The sequence below is a fragment of the Oncorhynchus kisutch genome, unplaced genomic scaffold (genome assembly GCF_002021735.2).
Source record: "Oncorhynchus kisutch isolate 150728-3 unplaced genomic scaffold, Okis_V2 scaffold886, whole genome shotgun sequence".
Taxonomy (NCBI): domain Eukaryota; kingdom Metazoa; phylum Chordata; class Actinopteri; order Salmoniformes; family Salmonidae; genus Oncorhynchus; species Oncorhynchus kisutch.
The window spans coordinates 23,276-43,722 of record NW_022262831.1 but is presented as its reverse complement, the minus strand read 5'-3'; the positions used below and the strand labels follow the sequence as shown (position 1 = coordinate 43,722).

The 20,447-nt window shown below is 41.8% G+C and overlaps 1 long non-coding RNA gene across 1 annotated transcript; it reads right to left on the bottom strand.

The window, feature by feature from the left end:
• Positions 1-13,281: 13,281 nt before the first annotated feature.
• Positions 13,282-20,176, bottom strand: LOC116362871 (uncharacterized). Its single transcript, XR_004207794.1, has 3 exons — positions 20,013-20,176; positions 18,379-18,719; positions 13,282-13,478 (listed from the first exon to the last, which is right to left on the bottom strand). It is a non-coding gene; the product is annotated as an uncharacterized LOC116362871 (long non-coding RNA).
• Positions 20,177-20,447: the final 271 nt, after the last annotated feature.

Below are 20,447 nucleotides of genomic sequence, written 5' to 3'. Positions count from 1 at the left end.
TTAGTATGTTTCCTAGCATTGTTAATGCCATTATTTACATACGGAGACATTCTTGTTACTACTTGTGTGTGTGTGTGTGTGTGTGATGCACATTTCGGTAAATTCTTCTGCCGACTAACCAACCCTCGTTACCCGGTCAACAAACGGTTGAACAGTAAAATGACCAACAGGAGATACTATACATACAAAGACCTGACATGTTAATGGAAACATGCAACACTAGCAGGCCTGTCATCGTCCAGTCAAAAGGCTCTCGCCTCTAATTGGACAACTCCTGTAATGAAGCAGATCATAAAACATCTGTTTGATGCACTCTGGATGTCCAATTTTTGCTGTGCTGTTATTTGAGATGAAATGAACATTGTGGACAGTTTTCAGCAAGTTGCAACATTGAAAACAGAAATACTTTTTTTCCATAAACAAGCTCTAAATCATGTTTGATGCACTCTGGATGTCCAATTTTTGCTGTGCTGTCTATTTGAGATGAAATGAACATTGTGGACAGTTTTCAGCAAGTTGCAACATTGAAATACAGAAAAAACCTTTTTTCCATAAACAAGCTCTAAATCATGTTTGATGCACTCTGGATGTCCAATTTTTGCTGTGCTGTCTATTTGAGATGAAATGAACATTGTGGACAGTTTTCAGCAAGTTGCAACATTGAAATACAGAAAAACCCTTTTTCCATAAACAAGCTCTAAATCATGTTTGATGCACTCTGGATGTCCAATTTTTGCTGTGCTGTCTATTTGAGATGAAATGAACATTGTGGACAGTTTTCAGCAAGTTGCAACATTGAAATACAGAAAATAACTTTTTTCCATAAACAAGCTCTAAATCATGTTTGATGCACTCTGGATGTCCAATTTTTGCTGTGCTGTCTATTTGAGATGAAATGAACATTGTGGACAGTTTTCAGCAAGTTGCAACATTGAAATACAGAAAATATTTTTTTTCCATAAACAAGCTCTAAATCATGTTTGATGCACTCTGGATGTCCAATTTTGCTGTGCTGTCTATTTGAGATGAAATGAACATTGTGGACAGTTTTCAGCAAGTTGCAACATTGAAATACAGAAAATACTTTTTTTTCCATAAACAAGCTCTAAATCATGTTTGATGCACTCTGGATGTCCAATTTTGCTGTGCTGTCTATTTGAGATGAAATGAACATTGTGGACAGTTTTCAGCAAGTTGCAACATTGAAATACAGAAAAATATTTTTTTCCATAAACAAGCTCTAAATCATGTTTGATGCACTCTGGATGTCCAATTTTTGCTGTGCTGTCTATTTGAGATGAAATGAACATTGTGGACAGTTTTCAGCAAGTTGCAACATTGAAATACAGAAAATACTTTTTTTTCCATAAACAAGCTCTAAATCATGTTTGATGCACTCTGGATGTCCAATTTTTGCTGTGCTGTCTATTTGAGATGAAATGAACATGTGGACAGTTTTCAGCAAGTTGCAACATTGAAATACAGAAAATACTTTTTTCCATAAACAAGCTCTAAATCATGTTTGATGCACTCTGGATGTCCAATTTTTGCTGTGCTGTCTATTTGAGATGAAATGAACATTGTGGACAGTTTTCAGCAAGTTGCAACATTGAAATACAGAAAACCCTGTTTTTCATAAACAAGCTCTAAATCATGTTTGATGCACTCTGGATGTCCAATTTTTGCTGTGCTGTCTATTTGAGATGAAATGAACATTGTGGACAGTTTTCAGCAAGTTGCAACATTGAAATACAGAAAAAACTTTTTTCCATAAACAAGCTCTAAATCATGTTTGATGCACTCTGGATGTCCAATTTTTGCTGTGCTGTCTATTTGAGATGAAATGAACATTGTGGACAGTTTTCAGCAAGTTGCAACATTGAAATACAGAAAATACTTTTTTTCCATAAACAAGCTCTAAATCATGTTTGATGCACTCTGGATGTCCAATTTTTGCTGTGCTGTCTATTTGAGATGAAATGAACATTGTGGACAGTTTTCAGCAAGTTGCAACATTGAAATACAGAAATACTTTTTTTCCATAAACAAGCTCTAAATCATGTTTGATGCACTCTGGATGTCCAATTTTTGCTGTGCTGTCTATTTGAGATGAAATGAACATTGTGGACAGTTTTCAGCAAGTTGCAACATTGAAATACAGAAAATACTTTTTTTTCCATAAACAAGCTCTAAATCATGTTTGATGCACTCTGGATGTCCAATTTTTGCTGTGCTGTCTATTTGAGATGAAATTAACATTGTGGACAGTTTTCAGCAAGTTGCAACATTGAAATAAGAAAAAAAACTTTTTCCATAAACAAGCTCTAAATCATGTTTGATGCACTCTGGATGTCCAATTTTGCTGTGCTGTCTATTTGAGATGAAATGAACATTGTGGACAGTTTTCAGCAAGTTGCAACATTGAAATACAGAAAACCCTTTTTCCATAAACAAGCTCTAAATCATGTTTGATGCACTCTGGATGTCCAATTTTTGCTGTGCTGTTCTATTTGAGATGAAATGAACATTGTGGACAGTTTTCAGCAAGTTGCAACATTGAAATGCAGAAATAAGCACTTTTCCATAAACAAGCTCTAAATCATGTTTGATGCACTCTGGATGTCCAATTTTTGCTGTGCTGTCTATTTGAGATGAAATGAACATTGTGGACAGTTTTCAGCAAGTTGCAACATTGAAATACAGAAAATATTTTTTTCCATAAACAAGCTCTAAATCATGTTTGATGCACTCTGGATGTCCAATTTTTGCTGTGCTGTCTATTTGAGATGAAATGAACATTGTGGACAGTTTTCAGCAAGTTGCAACATTGAAATACAGAAAACCTTTTTCCATAAACAAGCTCTAAATCATGTTTGATGCACTCTGGATGTCCAATTTTTGCTGTGCTGTCTATTTGAGATGAAATGAACATTGTGGACAGTTTTCAGCAAGTTGCAACATTGAAATACAGAAAAAAACTTTTTTCCATAAACAAGCTCTAAATCATGTTTGATGCACTCTGGATGTCCAATTTTTGCTGTGCTGTCTATTTGAGATGAAATGAACATTGTGGACAGTTTTCAGCAAGTTGCAACATTGAAATACAGAAAAACTTTTCCATAAACAAGCTCTAAATCATGTTTGATGCACTCTGGATGTCCAATTTTTGCTGTGCTGTCTATTTGAGATGAAATGAACATTGTGGACAGTTTTCAGCAAGTTGCAACATTGAAATACAGAAAATACTTTTTTCCATAAACAAGCTCTAAATCATGTTTGATGCACTCTGGATGTCCAATTTTGCTGTGCTGTCTATTTGAGATGAAATGAACATTGTGGACAGTTTTCAGCAAGTTGCAACATTGAAATAAGAAAAAAAACTTTTTCCATAAACAAGCTCTAAATCATGTTTGATGCACTCTGGATGTCCAATTTTTGCTGTGCTGTCTATTTGAGATGAAATGAACATTGTGGACAGTTTTCAGCAAGTTGCAACATTGAAATACAGAAAAAACTTTTTCCATAAACAAGCTCTAAATCATGTTTGATGCACTCTGGATGTCCAATTTTTGCTGTGCTGTGTCTATTTGATTAAATGAACATTGTGGACAGTTTTCAGCAAGTTGCAACATTGAAATACAGAAATAAGCACTTTTTTCATAAACAAGCTCTAAATCATGTTTGATGCACTCTGGATGTCCAATTTTTGCTGTGCTGTCTATTTGAGATGAAATGAACATTGTGGACAGTTTTCAGCAAGTTGCAACATTGAAATACAGAAAATACTTTTTTTCCATAAACAAGCTCTAAATCATGTTTGATGCACTCTGGATGTCCAATTTTTGCTGTGCTGTCTATTTGAGATGAAATGAACATTGTGGACAGTTTTCAGCAAGTTGCAACATTGAAATACAGAAAATACTTTTTTTTCCATAAACAAGCTCTAAATCATGTTTGATGCACTCTGGATGTCCAATTTTTGCTGTGCTGTCTATTTGAGATGAAATGAACATTGTGGACAGTTTTCAGCAAGTTGCAACATTGAAATACAGAAAATATTTTTTTCCATAAACAAGCTCTAAATCATGTTTGATGCACTCTGGATGTCCAATTTTTGCTGTGCTGTCTATTTGAGATGAAATGAACATTGTGGACAGTTTTCAGCAAGTTGCAACATTGAAATACAGAAATACTTTTTTTTCCATAAACAAGCTCTAAATCATGTTTGATGCACTCTGGATGTCCAATTTTTGCTGTGCTGTCTATTTGAGATGAAATGAACATTGTGGACAGTTTTCAGCAAGTTGCAACATTGAAATAAAGAAAAAATACTTTTTCCATAAACAAGCTCTAAATCATGTTTGATGCACTCTGGATGTCCAATTTTTGCTGTGCTGTCTATTTGAGATGAAATGAACATTGTGGACAGTTTTCAGCAAGTTGCAACATTGAAATACAGAAAACCCTTTTCCATAAACAAGCTCTAAATCATGTTTGATGCACTCTGGATGTCCAATTTTTGCTGTGCTGTCTATTTGAGATGAAATGAACATTGTGGACAGTTTTCAGCAAGTTGCAACATTGAAATACAAAAAAAACTTTTTTTCCATAAACAAGCTCTAAATCATGTTTGATGCACTCTGGATGTCCAATTTTTGCTGTGCTGTCTATTTGAGATGAAATGAACATTGTGGACAGTTTTCAGCAAGTTGCAACATTGAAATACAGAAAAAATTTTTTTCCATAAACAAGCTCTAAATCATGTTTGATGCACTCTGGATGTCCAATTTTTGCTGTGCTGTCTATTTGAGATGAAATGAACATTGTGGACAGTTTTCAGCAAGTTGCAACATTGAAATACAGAAAATACTTTTTTTCCATAAACAAGCTCTAAATCATGTTTGATGCACTCTGGATGTCCAATTTTTGCTGTGCTGTCTATTTGAGATGAAATGAACATTGTGGACAGTTTTCAGCAAGTTGCAACATTGAAATACAGAAAAAAACTTATTTCCATAAACAAGCTCTAAATCATGTTTGATGCACTCTGGATGTCCAATTTTTGCTGTGCTGTCTATTTGAGATGAAATGAACATTGTGGACAGTTTTCAGCAAGTTGCAACATTGAAATACAGAAAACCCTTTTCCATAAACAAGCTCTAAATCATGTTTGATGCACTCTGGATGTCCAATTTTTGCTGTGCTGTGTCTATTTGAGATTAAATGAACATTGTGGACAGTTTTCAGCAAGTTGCAACATTGAAATGCAGAAATAAGCACTTTCCATAAACAAGCTCTAAATCATGTTTGATGCACTCTGGATGTCCAATTTTTGCTGTGCTGTCTATTTGAGATGAAATGAACATTGTGGACAGTTTTCAGCAAGTTGCAACATTGAAATACAGAAAATACTTTTTTTCCATAAACAAGCTCTAAATCATGTTTGATGCACTCTGGATGTCCAATTTTTGCTGTGCTGTCTATTTGAGATGAAATGAACATTGTGGACAGTTTTCAGCAAGTTGCAACATTGAAATACAGAAAAATACTTTTTTTTCCATAAACAAGCTCTAAATCATGTTTGATGCACTCTGGATGTCCAATTTTTGCTGTGCTGTCTATTTGAGATGAAATGAACATTGTGGACAGTTTTCAGCAAGTTGCAACATTGAAATACAGAAATACTTTTTTTTCCATAAACAAGCTCTAAATCATGTTTGATGCACTCTGGATGTCCAATTTTTGCTGTGCTGTCTATTTGAGATGAAATGAACATTGTGGACAGTTTTCAGCAAGTTGCAACATTGAAATACAGAAAATACTTTTTTTCCATAAACAAGCTCTAAATCATGTTTGATGCACTCTGGATGTCCAATTTTTGCTGTGCTGTCTATTTGAGATGAAATGAACATTGTGGACAGTTTTCAGCAAGTTGCAACATTGAAATAAGAAAAAAACTTATTTTCCATAAACAAGCTCTAAATCATGTTTGATGCACTCTGGATGTCCAATTTTGCTGTGCTGTCTATTTGAGATGAAATGAACATTGTGGACAGTTTTCAGCAAGTTGCAACATTGAAATACAGAAAACCCTTTTCCATAAACAAGCTCTAAATCATGTTTGATGCACTCTGGATGTCCAATTTTTGCTGTGCTGTCTATTTGAGATGAAATGAACATTGTGGACAGTTTTCAGCAAGTTGCAACATTGAAATACAGAAAAAAGCTTTTTTTCCATAAACAAGCTCTAAATCATGTTTGATGCACTCTGGATGTCCAATTTTGCTGTGCTGTCTATTTGAGATGAAAACATTGTGGACAGTTTTCAGCAAGTTGCAACATTGAAATACAGAAAATATTTTTTTCCATAAACAAGCTCTAAATCATGTTTGATGCACTCTGGATGTCCAATTTTTGCTGTGCTGTCTATTTGAGATGAAATGAACATTGTGGACAGTTTTCAGCAAGTTGCAACATTGAAATACAGAAAATACTTTTTTTTCCATAAACAAGCTCTAAATCATGTTTGATGCACTCTGGATGTCCAATTTTTGCTGTGCTGTCTATTTGAGATGAAATGAACATTGTGGACAGTTTTCAGCAAGTTGCAACATTGAAATACAGAAAAATATTTTTTTCCATAAACAAGCTCTAAATCATGTTTGATGCACTCTGGATGTCCAATTTTTGCTGTGCTGTCTATTTGAGATGAAATGAACATTGTGGACAGTTTTCAGCAAGTTGCAACATTGAAATACAGAAAATACTTTTTTTCCATAAACAAGCTCTAAATCATGTTTGATGCACTCTGGATGTCCAATTTTTGCTGTGCTGTCTATTTGAGATGAAATGAACATTGTGGACAGTTTTCAGCAAGTTGCAACATTGAAATACAGAAAAAACTTTTTCCATAAACAAGCTCTAAATCATGTTTGATGCACTCTGGATGTCCAATTTTTGCTGTGCTGTCTATTTGAGATGAAATGAACATTGTGGACAGTTTTCAGCAAGTTGCAACATTGAAATACAGAAAACCTGTTTCCATAAACAAGCTCTAAATCATGTTTGATGCACTCTGGATGTCCAATTTTTGCTGTGCTGTCTATTTGAGATGAAATGAACATTGTGGACAGTTTTCAGCAAGTTGCAACATTGAAATACAGAAAAAACTTTTTCCATAAACAAGCTCTAAATCATGTTTGATGCACTCTGGATGTCCAATTTTTGCTGTGCTGTCTATTTGAGATGAAATGAACATTGTGGACAGTTTTCAGCAAGTTGCAACATTGAAATACAGAAAATACTTTTTTTCCATAAACAAGCTCTAAATCATGTTTGATGCACTCTGGATGTCCAATTTTTGCTGTGCTGTCTATTTGAGATGAAATGAACATTGTGGACAGTTTTCAGCAAGTTGCAACATTGAAATACAGAAAATACTTTTTTCCATAAACAAGCTCTAAATCATGTTTGATGCACTCTGGATGTCCAATTTTTGCTGTGCTGTCTATTTGAGATGAAATGAACATTGTGGACAGTTTTCAGCAAGTTGCAACATTGAAATACAGAAAATACTTTTTTTCATAAACAAGCTCTAAATCATGTTTGATGCACTCTGGATGTCCAATTTTGCTGTGCTGTCTATTTGAGATGAAATGAACATTGTGGACAGTTTTCAGCAAGTTGCAACATTGAAATACAGAAAAAAACTTTTCCATAAACAAGCTCTAAATCATGTTTGATGCACTCTGGATGTCCAATTTTGCTGTGCTGTCTATTTGAGATGAAATGAACATTGTGGACAGTTTTCAGCAAGTTGCAACATTGAAATACAGAAAACTTTTCCATAAACAAGCTCTAAATCATGTTTGATGCACTCTGGATGTCCAATTTTGCTGTGCTGTCTATTTGAGATGAAATGAACATTGTGGACAGTTTTCAGCAAGTTGCAACATTGAAATGCAGAAATAAGCACTTTTCCATAAACAAGCTCTAAATCATGTTTGATGCACTCTGGATGTCCAATTTTTGCTGTGCTGTCTATTTGAGATGAAATGAACATTGTGGACAGTTTTCAGCAAGTTGCAACATTGAAATACAGAAAATACTTTTTTCCATAAACAAGCTCTAAATCATGTTTGATGCACTCTGGATGTCCAATTTTTGCTGTGCTGTCTATTTGAGATGAAATGAACATTGTGGACAGTTTTCAGCAAGTTGCAACATTGAAATACAGAAAAATACTTTTTTTCCATAAACAAGCTCTAAATCATGTTTGATGCACTCTGGATGTCCAATTTTTGCTGTGCTGTCTATTTGAGATGAAATGAACATTGTGGACAGTTTTCAGCAAGTTGCAACATTGAAATACAGAAAATACTTTTTTCCATAAACAAGCTCTAAATCATGTTTGATGCACTCTGGATGTCCAATTTTTGCTGTGCTGTCTATTTGAGATGAAATGAACATTGTGGACAGTTTTCAGCAAGTTGCAACATTGAAATACAGAAAACCCTTTTTCCATAAACAAGCTCTAAATCATGTTTGATGCACTCTGGATGTCCAATTTTTGCTGTGCTGTCTATTTGAGATGAAATGAACATTGTGGACAGTTTTCAGCAAGTTGCAACATTGAAATACAGAAAAAACTTATTTTTCCATAAACAAGCTCTAAATCATGTTTGATGCACTCTGGATGTCCAATTTTTGCTGTGCTGTCTATTTGAGATGAAATGAACATTGTGGACAGTTTTCAGCAAGTTGCAACATTGAAATACAGAAAATACTTTTTTTCCATAAACAAGCTCTAAATCATGTTTGATGCACTCTGGATGTCCATTTTTGCTGTGCTGTCTATTTGAGATGAAATGAACATTGTGGACAGTTTTCAGCAAGTTGCAACATTGAAATACAGAAAATACTTTTTTTCCATAAACAAGCTCTAAATCATGTTTGATGCACTCTGGATGTCCAATTTTGCTGTGCTGTCTATTTGAGATGAAATGAACATTGTGGACAGTTTTCAGCAAGTTGCAACATTGAAATACAGAAAAAACTTTTTTCCATAAACAAGCTCTAAATCATGTTTGATGCACTCTGGATGTCCAATTTTTGCTGTGCTGTCTATTTGAGATGAAATGAACATTGTGGACAGTTTTCAGCAAGTTGCAACATTGAAATACAGAAAAAACTTTTTTTCCATAAACAAGCTCTAAATCATGTTTGATGCACTCTGGATGTCCAATTTTTGCTGTGCTGTCTATTTGAGATGAAATGAACATTGTGGACAGTTTTCAGCAAGTTGCAACATTGAAATACAGAAAATACTTTTTTTTCCATAAACAAGCTCTAAATCATGTTTGATGCACTCTGGATGTCCAATTTTTGCTGTGCTGTCTATTTGAGATGAAATGAACATTGTGGACAGTTTTCAGCAAGTTGCAACATTGAAATACAGAAAATACTTTTTTCCATAAACAAGCTCTAAATCATGTTTGATGCACTCTGGATGTCCAATTTTTGCTGTGCTGTCTATTTGAGATGAAATGAACATTGTGGACAGTTTTCAGCAAGTTGCAACATTGAAATACAGAAAAAAACTTTTTTCCATAAACAAGCTCTAAATCATGTTTGATGCACTCTGGATGTCCAATTTTGCTGTGCTGTCTATTTGAGATGAAATGAACATTGTGGACAGTTTTCAGCAAGTTGCAACATTGAAATACAGAAAAAACTTTTTCCATAAACAAGCTCTAAATCATGTTTGATGCACTCTGGATGTCCAATTTTTGCTGTGCTGTCTATTTGAGATGAAATGAACATTGTGGACAGTTTTCAGCAAGTTGCAACATTGAAATACAGAAATAAGCATTTTTCCATAAACAAGCTCTAAATCATGTTTGATGCACTCTGGATGTCCAATTTTGCTGTGCTGTCTATTTGAGATGAAATGAACATTGTGGACAGTTTTCAGCAAGTTGCAACATTGAAATACAGAAAATACTTTTTCCATAAACAAGCTCTAAATCATGTTTGATGCACTCTGGATGTCCAATTTTTGCTGTGCTGTCTATTTGAGATGAAATGAACATTGTGGACAGTTTTCAGCAAGTTGCAACATTGAAATACAGAAAATACTTTTTTTTCCATAAACAAGCTCTAAATCATGTTTGATGCACTCTGGATGTCCAATTTTTGCTGTGCTGTCTATTTGAGATGAAATGAACATTGTGGACAGTTTTCAGCAAGTTGCAACATTGAAATACAGAAAATACTTTTTTTTCCATAAACAAGCTCTAAATCATGTTTGATGCACTCTGGATGTCCAATTTTTGCTGTGCTGTCTATTTGAGATGAAATGAACATTGTGGACAGTTTTCAGCAAGTTGCAACATTGAAATACAGAAAATACTTTTTTTCCATAAACAAGCTCTAAATCATGTTTGATGCACTCTGGATGTCCAATTTTTTGCTGTGCTGTCTATTTGAGATGAAATGAACATTGTGGACAGTTTTCAGCAAGTTGCAACATTGAAATACAGAAAAAACTATTTTCCATAAACAAGCTCTAAATCATGTTTGATGCACTCTGGATGTCCAATTTTTGCTGTGCTGTGTCTATTTGAGATGAAATGAACATTGTGGACAGTTTTCAGCAAGTTGCAACATTGAAATGCAGAAATAACACTTTTCCATAAACAAGCTCTAAATCATGTTTGATGCACTCTGGATGTCCAATTTTTTGTTATGTTATTTGAGATGAAATGAAAAACTGTGGACAGTTTTCAGCAAGTTGCAACATTGAAATGCAGAAATAAGCACTTTTCCATAAACAAGCTCTAAATCATGTTTGATGCACTCTGGATGTCCAATTTTGCTGTGCTGTCTATTTGAGATGAAATGAACATTGTGGACAGTTTTCAGCAAGTTGCAACATTGAAATACAGAAAATACTTTTTTTTTCATAAACAAGCTCTAAATCATGTTTGATGCACTCTGGATGTCCAATTTTTGCTGTGCTGTCTATTTGAGATGAAATGAACATTGTGGACAGTTTTCAGCAAGTTGCAACATTGAAATACAGAAAAACCTTTTTTCCATAAACAAGCTCTAAATCATGTTTGATGCACTCTGGATGTCCAATTTTTGCTGTGCTGTCTATTTGAGATGAAATGAACATTGTGGACAGTTTTCAGCAAGTTGCAACATTGAAATACAGAAAACCTTTTTTCCATAAACAAGCTCTAAATCATGTTTGATGCACTCTGGATGTCCAATTTTTGCTGTGCTGTCTATTTGAGATGAAATGAACATTGTGGACAGTTTTCAGCAAGTTGCAACATTGAAATACAGAAAAAAATTTTTTCCATAAACAAGCTCTAAATCATGTTTGATGCACTCTGGATGTCCAATTTTTGCTGTGCTGTCTATTTGAGATGAAATGAACATTGTGGACAGTTTTCAGCAAGTTGCAACATTGAAATACAGAAAACAATTTTTTTCCATAAACAAGCTCTAAATCATGTTTGATGCACTCTGGATGTCCAATTTTTGCTGTGCTGTCTATTTGAGATGAAATGAACATTGTGGACAGTTTTCAGCAAGTTGCAACATTGAAATACAGAAAATACTTTTTTTCCATAAACAAGCTCTAAATCATGTTTGATGCACTCTGGATGTCCAATTTTTGCTGTGCTGTCTATTTGAGATGAAATGAACATTGTGGACAGTTTTCAGCAAGTTGCAACATTGAAATACAGAAAATATTTTTTTCCATAAACAAGCTCTAAATCATGTTTGATGCACTCTGGATGTCCAATTTTTGCTGTGCTGTCTATTTGAGATGAATCTCCTCTCCAACTACCCCCCTCCCTCCCTCCCTTTCAGAAACCCTCGCCCTATCACTCCTCTCCTCCCCAACTAGCTCCTTCTCTCCCCTTCCTCCCCTCCTGTATCCCTCCCTCCCTTCCCTCCCTCTCCTCTCTCCCCTTCCTCCCCTCTTGTATCCCCTCCTCTCTCCCTTCTCCTTCCTCCCCTCCTGTATCCCCTCCTCCCTCCCTTCTCCTTCCCTCCCCTTCCTCCCCTCCTGTATCCCCTCCTCCATCCCTTCCCTCTCGTCTCTCCCTCTACTACTCTGAGTGTTGCAGCTGACGCGTAGAGCATCATGAGGTGGAACAAGACAGAGGGAAGGAGAGAGGGAAGAGCGAAGGGAAGGAGAGAGGGAAGAGAGGAGGGAAGGAGAGAGGGAAGAGAGGAGGGAATGAGAGAGGGAAGAGAGGAGGGAATGAGAGAAGGAAGAGAGGAGGGAAGGAGAGAAGGAAGAGAGGAGGGAAGGGCTGCTTTTGGAGATGGGAATGAGGGATATCCCTCTCGCTGTCTGTCTTCCACTGGTGCCTCTTCTCTCTCTCACTCTATCCATCTCTCTGTCTCTCTCTATCATCTCTCTGTTTCTATCCATCTCTGTTTCTATCCATCTCTCTGTCTCTATCATCTCTCTGTTTCTATCCATCTCTGTTTCTATCCATCTCTGTTTCTATCCATGTCGGTTTCTCTCTCTCTCTATCCATCTCTGTTTCTCTCTCTCTCTCTCTCTCTATCCATCTCTGTTTCTCTCTCTTTCTCCCTCCATCTCTGTTTCTCTCTCTCTCTCCCTCCATCTCTGTTTCTCTCTCTCTCTCCCTCCATCTCTGTTTCTCTCTCTCTCTCTCCCTCCATCTCTGTTTCTCTCTCTCTATCCATCTCTGTTTCTCTCTCCCTCTATCCATCCATCTCTGTTTCTCTCTCTCTATCCATCTCCCTGTTTCTGATTTTTACTGATACTGTCTCGGGGGGGGGTGTATTACCCCCTGTGTGATGTGTATAGTGTATGATGTGTGATGTGTATAGACTATAGGTTGTTGACATTGTGCTGCCTTCCACTCTTGGCTGTTGGTGACAATGTCTGAACCACTCGCACTCTGTGCGTCAGGTGTGTGTCTGGTGTGCGTCAGGTGTGTGTCTGGTGTGCGTCAGGTGTGTGTCTGGTGTGCGTCAGGTGTGTGTCTGGTGTGCGTCAGGTGTGCGTCTGGTGTGCGTCAGGTGTGCGTCTGGTGTGCGTCTGGTGTGCGTCTGGTGTGCGTCTGGTGTGCGTCTGAACCACTCACCCTCTGTGCGTCTGGTGTGCGTCTGGTGCGTCTGGTGTGCGTCTGGTGTGCGTCTCGTCTGGTGTGCGTCTGGTGTGCGTCTGGTGTGCGTCAGGTGTGCTTCAGGTGTGCGTCTGGTGTGCTTCAGGTGTGTGTCTGGTGTGCTTCAGGTGTGTGTCTGGTGTGCTTCAGGTGTGTGTCTGGTGTGCGTCAGGTGTGTGTCTGGTGTGCGTCAGGTGTGTGTGTAGCGTACCTGTTGGGTGGTCTGCTGTACTACCTGGGTGGAGACCCCTGTCTGAACCACTACTACTGGAGGACTGGAGTCTGATACACTGTCACTAGAATGGAGAGAGCCATCTATGGAGAGAGAGAAGGAGAGAGGAAGAGATGGAGAGAGGGAGGGAGGAGAGAGAGAAGGAGAGAGGAAGAGATAGAGGGAGGGAGGAGAGAGGAAGAGAGGGAGGGAGGAGAGAGGAAGAGATGGAGAGAGGAAGAGATGGAGAGAGGGAGGGAGGAGAGAGAGACAGACAGATGGAGAAAGAAAAGAGAGAAACAGAAACAGACACAGACACAGAGAGAGGAGAGACGAGAGAGAGACGAGATGAGAGAGAGAGAGAGAGAGAGAGAGAGAGAGAGGAGAGAGAGAGAGAGAGAGGATCGGTGGAACACAGTAAATGAAAATAGAGAGAGAAAGATAGAGTAGTAGCAGGAAGAGAGGACGGAGGAAGAAAGAGAAAGAGTAGCAGGAAGAGAGGACAGAGGAAGAAAGCGAAAGAGAGTAGCAGGAGGAAGAGAGGACGGAGGAAGAGAGAGAAAGAGTAGCAGGAAGAGAGGACAGAGGAAGAGAGAGAAAGAGAGTAGCAGGAAGAGAGGACAGAGGAAGAGAGAGAAAGAGAGTAGCAGGAAGAGAGGACAGAGGAAGAGAGAGAAAGAGAGTAGCAGGAGGAAGAGAGGACGGAGGAAGAGAGAGAAAGAGTAGCAGGAAGAGAGGACAGAGGAAGAGAGAAGAGAGTAGCAGGAGGAAGAGAGGATGGAGGAAGAGAGAGAAAGAGTAGCAGGAAGAGAGGACAGAGGAAGAGAGAAAGAGAGTAGCAGGAGGAAGAGAGGACGGAGGAAGAGAGAGAAAGAGAGTAGCAGGAAGAAGGGAGGACGGATGGGAGGAAGATAAACAACATGAGATTATGTTTACAACTTCATCAAATCATCAACAACATCCACATAATAAACCAGTACTCACGATACTCTGTCTCCACACTATAACAGCAGTTACTGTAGAACATAGCTCTTAGGACAGACGAGAGAGAGATGGAGAGAGGACAGAGGGCTGGCCATCTCTCCAGCCTTATATATGAGGCAGGCAGAGGGAGGCCTTGGACAGCTAATCTCCCTAGATGGAGGGAACAATCACCCCATCATATAAACACAGGTATCAGGTGAGGAGAGAGAGGGAGGGGTGGAGGGAAGAGAGGGAGGGGTGGAGGGAAAAGAGGGAGGGGTGGAGGGAAGAGAGGGAGGGGTGGAGGGAAGAGAGGGAGGGGTGGAGGGAAGAGAGGGAGGGGAGAGAGGGAAGAGAGGGAGGGGAGAGAGGGAAGAGAGGGAGGGAAGAGAGGGAGGGGTGGAGGGAAGAGATGGAGGGGTGGAGGGAAGAGAGGGAGAGGAGAGAGGGAAGAGAGGGAGGGGTGGAGGGAAGAGAGGGAGGGGTGGAGGGAAGAGAGGGAGGGGTGGAGGGAAGAGAGGGAAGAGAGGGAGGGAAGAGAGGGAGGGGTGGAGGGAAGAGAGGGAGGGGTGGAGGGGAGAGAGGGAGGGGTGGAGGGGAGAGAGGGAGGGGTGGAGGGAAGAGAGGGAGGGGTGGAGGGAAGAGAGGGAGGGGTGGAGGGAAGAGAGGGAGGGGAGAGAGGGAGGGGTGGAGGGAAGAGAGGGAGGGGTGGAGGGAAGAGAGGGAGGGGTGGAGGGAAGAGAGGGAGGGGTGGAGGGAAGAGAGGGAGGGGTGGAGGGAAGAGAGGGAGGGGTGGAGGGAAGAGAGGGAGGGGTGGAGGGAAGAGAGGGAGGGGTGGAGGGAAGAGAGGGAGGGGTGGAGGGAAGAGGGGGAAGAGAGGGAGGGGTGGAGGGAAGAGAGGGAGGGGTGGAGGGAAGAGAGGGAGGGGTGGAGGGAAGAGAGGGAGGGGTGGAGGGAGAGAGGGAGGGGTGGAGGGGAGAGAGGGAGGGGTGGAGGGAAGAGAGGAGGGGTGGAGGGAAGAGAGGGAGGGGTGGAGGGAAGAGAGGGAGGGGTGGAGGGAAGAGAGGGTGGGTGGAGGAAGAGGTGGAGGGAGGGAAGAGAGGGAGGGGTTGGAGGGAAGAGAGGGAGGGGTGGAGGGGAGAGAGGGAGGGGTGGAGGGGAGAGAGGGAGGGGTGGAGGGGAGAGAGGAGGGGTGGAGGGAGAGAGGGAGGGGTGGAGGGGAGAGAGGGTGGAGGGAGGGAAGAGAGGGAGGGGTGGAGGGAAGAGAGGGAGGGGTGGAGGGGAGAGAGGGAGGGGTGGAGGGGAGAGAGGGAGGGGTGGAGGGAAGAGAGGGAGGGGTGGAGGGAAGAGAGGGTGGACAGAGATAGATGTTGACTTTTGTGATTTATTCCTGTTCATATAGTATGATGATCCATTCAATGTTATTGTTAATTATCTACTTCACTTGCTTTAGCAATGTTAACATATGTTTCCCATGACAATAAAGCCCCTTGAATTAAATTGAGACAGAAGAGAGAGTCAGACAGAGACAGAGACAGACAGACAGGCATATCTGTCTCTAGCTCCAGTGTGTGTGTCTGTGGTGTGAGTGGAGCAGGCCAGGCCTCACTCGTGTTACCTGATACTAACACCCTGCCAGGCTGGCAGGTTAGCTGCTGCTGGTAATCTACTAATAGACACCATGCAAATAAACTACACACAACACACAGTATGGCTGGTCAACTAGTCTGGCAGCTTTACAGTGGAACTACAATGGAATTACATTGTTTACATGTTACAGAGCTGTCCTCAATGATTTTAAATGTAGTGTATATCCACATGTTACAGAGCTGTCCTCAATGATTTTAAATGTAGTGTATATCCACATGTGGTGGAATTGTGTTTTTAAATTTTACCCCTTTTTCTCCCCAATTTCATGGTATCCAATTGTTAGTAGCTACTACCTTGTCTCATCGCTACAACTCCCGTACGGGGCCCGGGAGAGACGAAGGTTTAAAGTCATGCGTCCTCTGATACACAACCCAACCAAGCCGCACTGCTTCTTAACACAGCGCCATCCAACCCGGAAGCCAGCCACACCAATGTGTCGGAGGAAACACCGTGCACATGGCAACCTTGGTTAGCGCGCACTGTGCCCGGCCCACCACAGGAGTCGCTGGTGCACGATGAGACAAGGATATCCCTACTGGCCAAACCCTCCCTAACCCGGACGACGCTAGGCCAACTGTGCGTCGCCCCATGGAACTCCCGGTCACGGCCGGTTACGACAGAGCCTGGGCCGAACCCTCCCTAACCTGGATGACGCTAGGCCAACTGTGCGTCGCCCCACGGACCTCCCGGTCACGGCCGGTTACGACAGAGCCTGGGACGAACCCTCCCTAACCCGGATGACGCTAGGCCAACTGTGCGTCTCCCCACGGACCTCCCGGTCGCGGCCGGTTACGACAGAGCCTGGGCCGAACCCTCCCTAACCCGGACGACGCTAGGCCAACTGTGCGTCTCTCCACGGACCTCCCGGTCGCGGCCGGTTACGACAGAGCCTGGGCCGAACCCTTCCCTAACCCGGACGATGCTAGGCCGGACCTCCCGTATGCAGCCGGTTACGACAGAGCCTGGGCCGAACCCTCCCTAACCCGGACGACGCTAGGCCAGACCTCCCGGTCGTGGCCGGTTACGACAGAGCCTGGGCCGAACCCTCCCTAACCCAGACGACGCTAGGCCAGACCTCCCGGTCGTGGCCGGTTACGACAGAGCCTGGGCCGAACCCTCCCTAACCCGGACGACGCTAGGCCAACTGTGCGTCGCCCCACAGACCTCCCGGTCGCAGCCGGTTACGACAGAGCCTGGGACGAACCCTCCCTAATCCGGACAACGCTAGGCCCCACGGACCTCCCGGTCGCGGCCGGTTACGACAGAGCCTGGGCCGAACCCAGAGTCTCTGGTGACACAGCTGGCGCTGGATTATTATTATTTTTTAATCGTATACAAACGTCCTGTGTATATCTGTCCCAAAGACTGTTGGGTAGCGAACAGGCTTACTGATGGTAGGTAGTAGAAGTATCTCTCGTGGACAGAACTTAATCGAGCATCTATGTAATTAAGCAAGATTGTTGTTCTGAGTTTCCAAGATTAGTAGCAGAAAGGTGTTGGCCACATGCCAGTATGTCCCTCCTACAGCCCAGCTAACGGTAGTCCTGCAGCTAACAGTAGTCCTGCGTGCCAGTATGTCCCTCCTACAGCCCAGCTAACGGTAGTCCTGCAGCTAACGGTAGTCCTGCATGCCAGTATGTCCCTCCTACAGCCCAGCTAACGGTAGTCCTGCGTGCCAGTATGTCCCTCCTACAGCCCAGCTAACGGTAGTCCTGCATGGACCACTTGGCAAGGGTTGCTGGTTCAAATCCCGCTGCGGTCACTTAAAAGGCCTCTGTTGTCAGTTACTTTGAATAAAAGTGGCTGCTAAATGGCCTAATGCAGGTTAAATTACAATGGTGCCTTAAGGTTTCCACTGGGTTAGTAAACCAACCATTAAACCAACCTGGACCTCAGAGAACAGACCAACCATTAACCAACCTGGACCTCAGAGAACAGACCAACCATTAACCAACCTGGACCTCAGAGAGCAGATCATTAACCAACCTGGATCTCAGAGAACAGACCAACCATTAATCAACCTGGACCTCAGAGAGCAGACCATTAACCAACCTGGACCTCAGAGAACAGACCAACCTGGACCTCAGAGAACAGACCAACCATTAACCAACCTGGACCTCAGAGAGCAGACCAACCATTAACCAACCTGGACCTCAGAGAACAGACCAACCATTAACCAACCTGGACCTCAGAGAACAGACCAACCATTAACCAACCTGGACCTCAGAGAGCAGACCAAACATTAACCAACCTGGACCTCAGAGAGCCTGTCCTACAGGTCTGGTAGATAACCATGGTAACAGTCGTCAGGAGAGGAAGGTGTGGCTGTGGTGGAATAGACCTGTTTCATCATGTCAGCTACTCTCACCTGAGAGAGTGAGAATGCCTCACCTGTAACGGTCACTACGATGTACTGCGGTGTGGAACATTGTCCGTTACTCTGCTGAACGGCAGAACTCTGGATCTCCGCGGGTAACAAACGGAGTCTGAGAAGGAGAGGCAATAACCACTGTCTTCTGGGCCTTGGTGGGCGTGGCTTGAGCAGGAAGTTTGTCCTGTCCGGCTGTGGAGACGATGGACACTGACTGGTTGAACTGGGTTGGCGTGGAGCGGGAGGGCGTGGCTGATTGTGTTGCTATGGTGACAGCGTTGGGCTGGGGGGCCGGCTGGAGCTCTTCTGTGTAGCCTGGGGTCGCCATGACTACCGCCACGGCTGGACCAAGACCACCACTCTGGGGAAAGGACAAGGGAAGGAGTTGGTTATGACACACACACACACACACACACACACGCACAATGTGTAGAATTGTGCCAACACACTTTCAAACCTTTTTCAACACACTTCAGGCAACCTCTTGTGAAAGCACACTGACAAAGTTGGACAGAAACCAGGGTGGAAGTGAGTATTTTGTCTGAGGCTGAGGCACATTAAGGTTCTTCCTGTTGGATGCAAAAACCTCCCCAAGTGCAAGTTTTTTTTTGTCCATAGCACTAAACAGCAGATTCAAATGATCAAAGCTTGATGATGAGTTGGGTACTTGAATCAGTTGTGTCATTCTAGGGCCCAGGACTGAGTTTGGGAACCCCTGATCTAAAGCACTGAGGTGTGAGCTCTGGCAAACTATTATCATAGTTATATCATAGTTATATCATAGTTATATCCCATGAAATGATTGCATATAGACCCTTTAACTACATTCGATAAACTACTAGTCGAATATACCACGTGAGGATTCCTGAACTGTGTAACACACACACACACACACACACACACACACACACACACACGTTCTGATAGCGACAGCACACAGGAAACGCACCTTGCTCCTTCTCTACAAGCATATCAAATAATATTTTCTCCAGTTGCCATTGGTGTATGCTTCTAAATATTGCTTCTCCATTGGCTTCAGGTAATGTCAATCCCACCCATAGGCTCAACCCACCTTCCCCTCCCTGCGTGACAGCCACCGCGAGGACGGCAGAGCATGAGATCTGGCACACATTGCACAGTACGGGCATGACGATCACTTTTACTAGAGAAAACTTTTTCACAACTATAAAATAACAGTCAACATCATGACACATTCGTTTCTATGCTTCAGTTTACACACACTGGCACATATGTCTGTTTTGCAATTAGATTTGAAAAAAAGTTCGAAAATCTAAAGTGATTTTCTAATCAAAAGTATCCGTGAACATGTGACAAGTATGCCTCGTTCACTAAGTTTAACAATTATTTTTCATGTTAAATGCTTTGCGAACAAAACATTTCGAACAACTAAAAGTACAAGATTCTCATATTACAACACCCGCCATTTTGTATTCCTATAACAGATTTGACATCGTCATAACAACCGTCTGCGTTTGGAAAGCGGTGAGCAACTCGCTGGGACCAGTGCTATTCCATCTCTGCCACGCTAGTGCCTTTTAACGCTCAATTAAAGCAATACAACGTTAAACAACTTAACACAATTATTCAGACATAAACATCAGACGACGGTTTTATAAAGGTGTTGCTTATTCACCTCAAATTCCCAATGGAATATTCCTGGCTTTGGTGTTAAAGTTTGTTTCTTAATGATTCTGGTTGTTGTTGTTGATTCTCGTTGCTTGGTTCTTGTCGCCACGACTACCGTGACTATGGCGCCTCGTCCTCACCCGGGCAACTGTTGCTACCCACCCGTCTTTATCCCGCCCTCTTCTTAACTTTGATTGGATAATTTTGGGGCGATGTCACTCATTTGTCGTCATGTCATTGGAGCATGTTTATGTCAATAATTTTTCTATCAACCGATTGGCTGTCAATCTCTGTCTATCAATCACTTTCACTACCCACTAAAAGTAATAGGAAAACACCCTGGTTCTCCCATTTCCTCGGGGTAATGGCTAGAATGGATCCAGCTTTTGTCAAATTAACGTCAGATTTGACTTTTCGTAGAAGGTTAGGAGAATTTACGCAG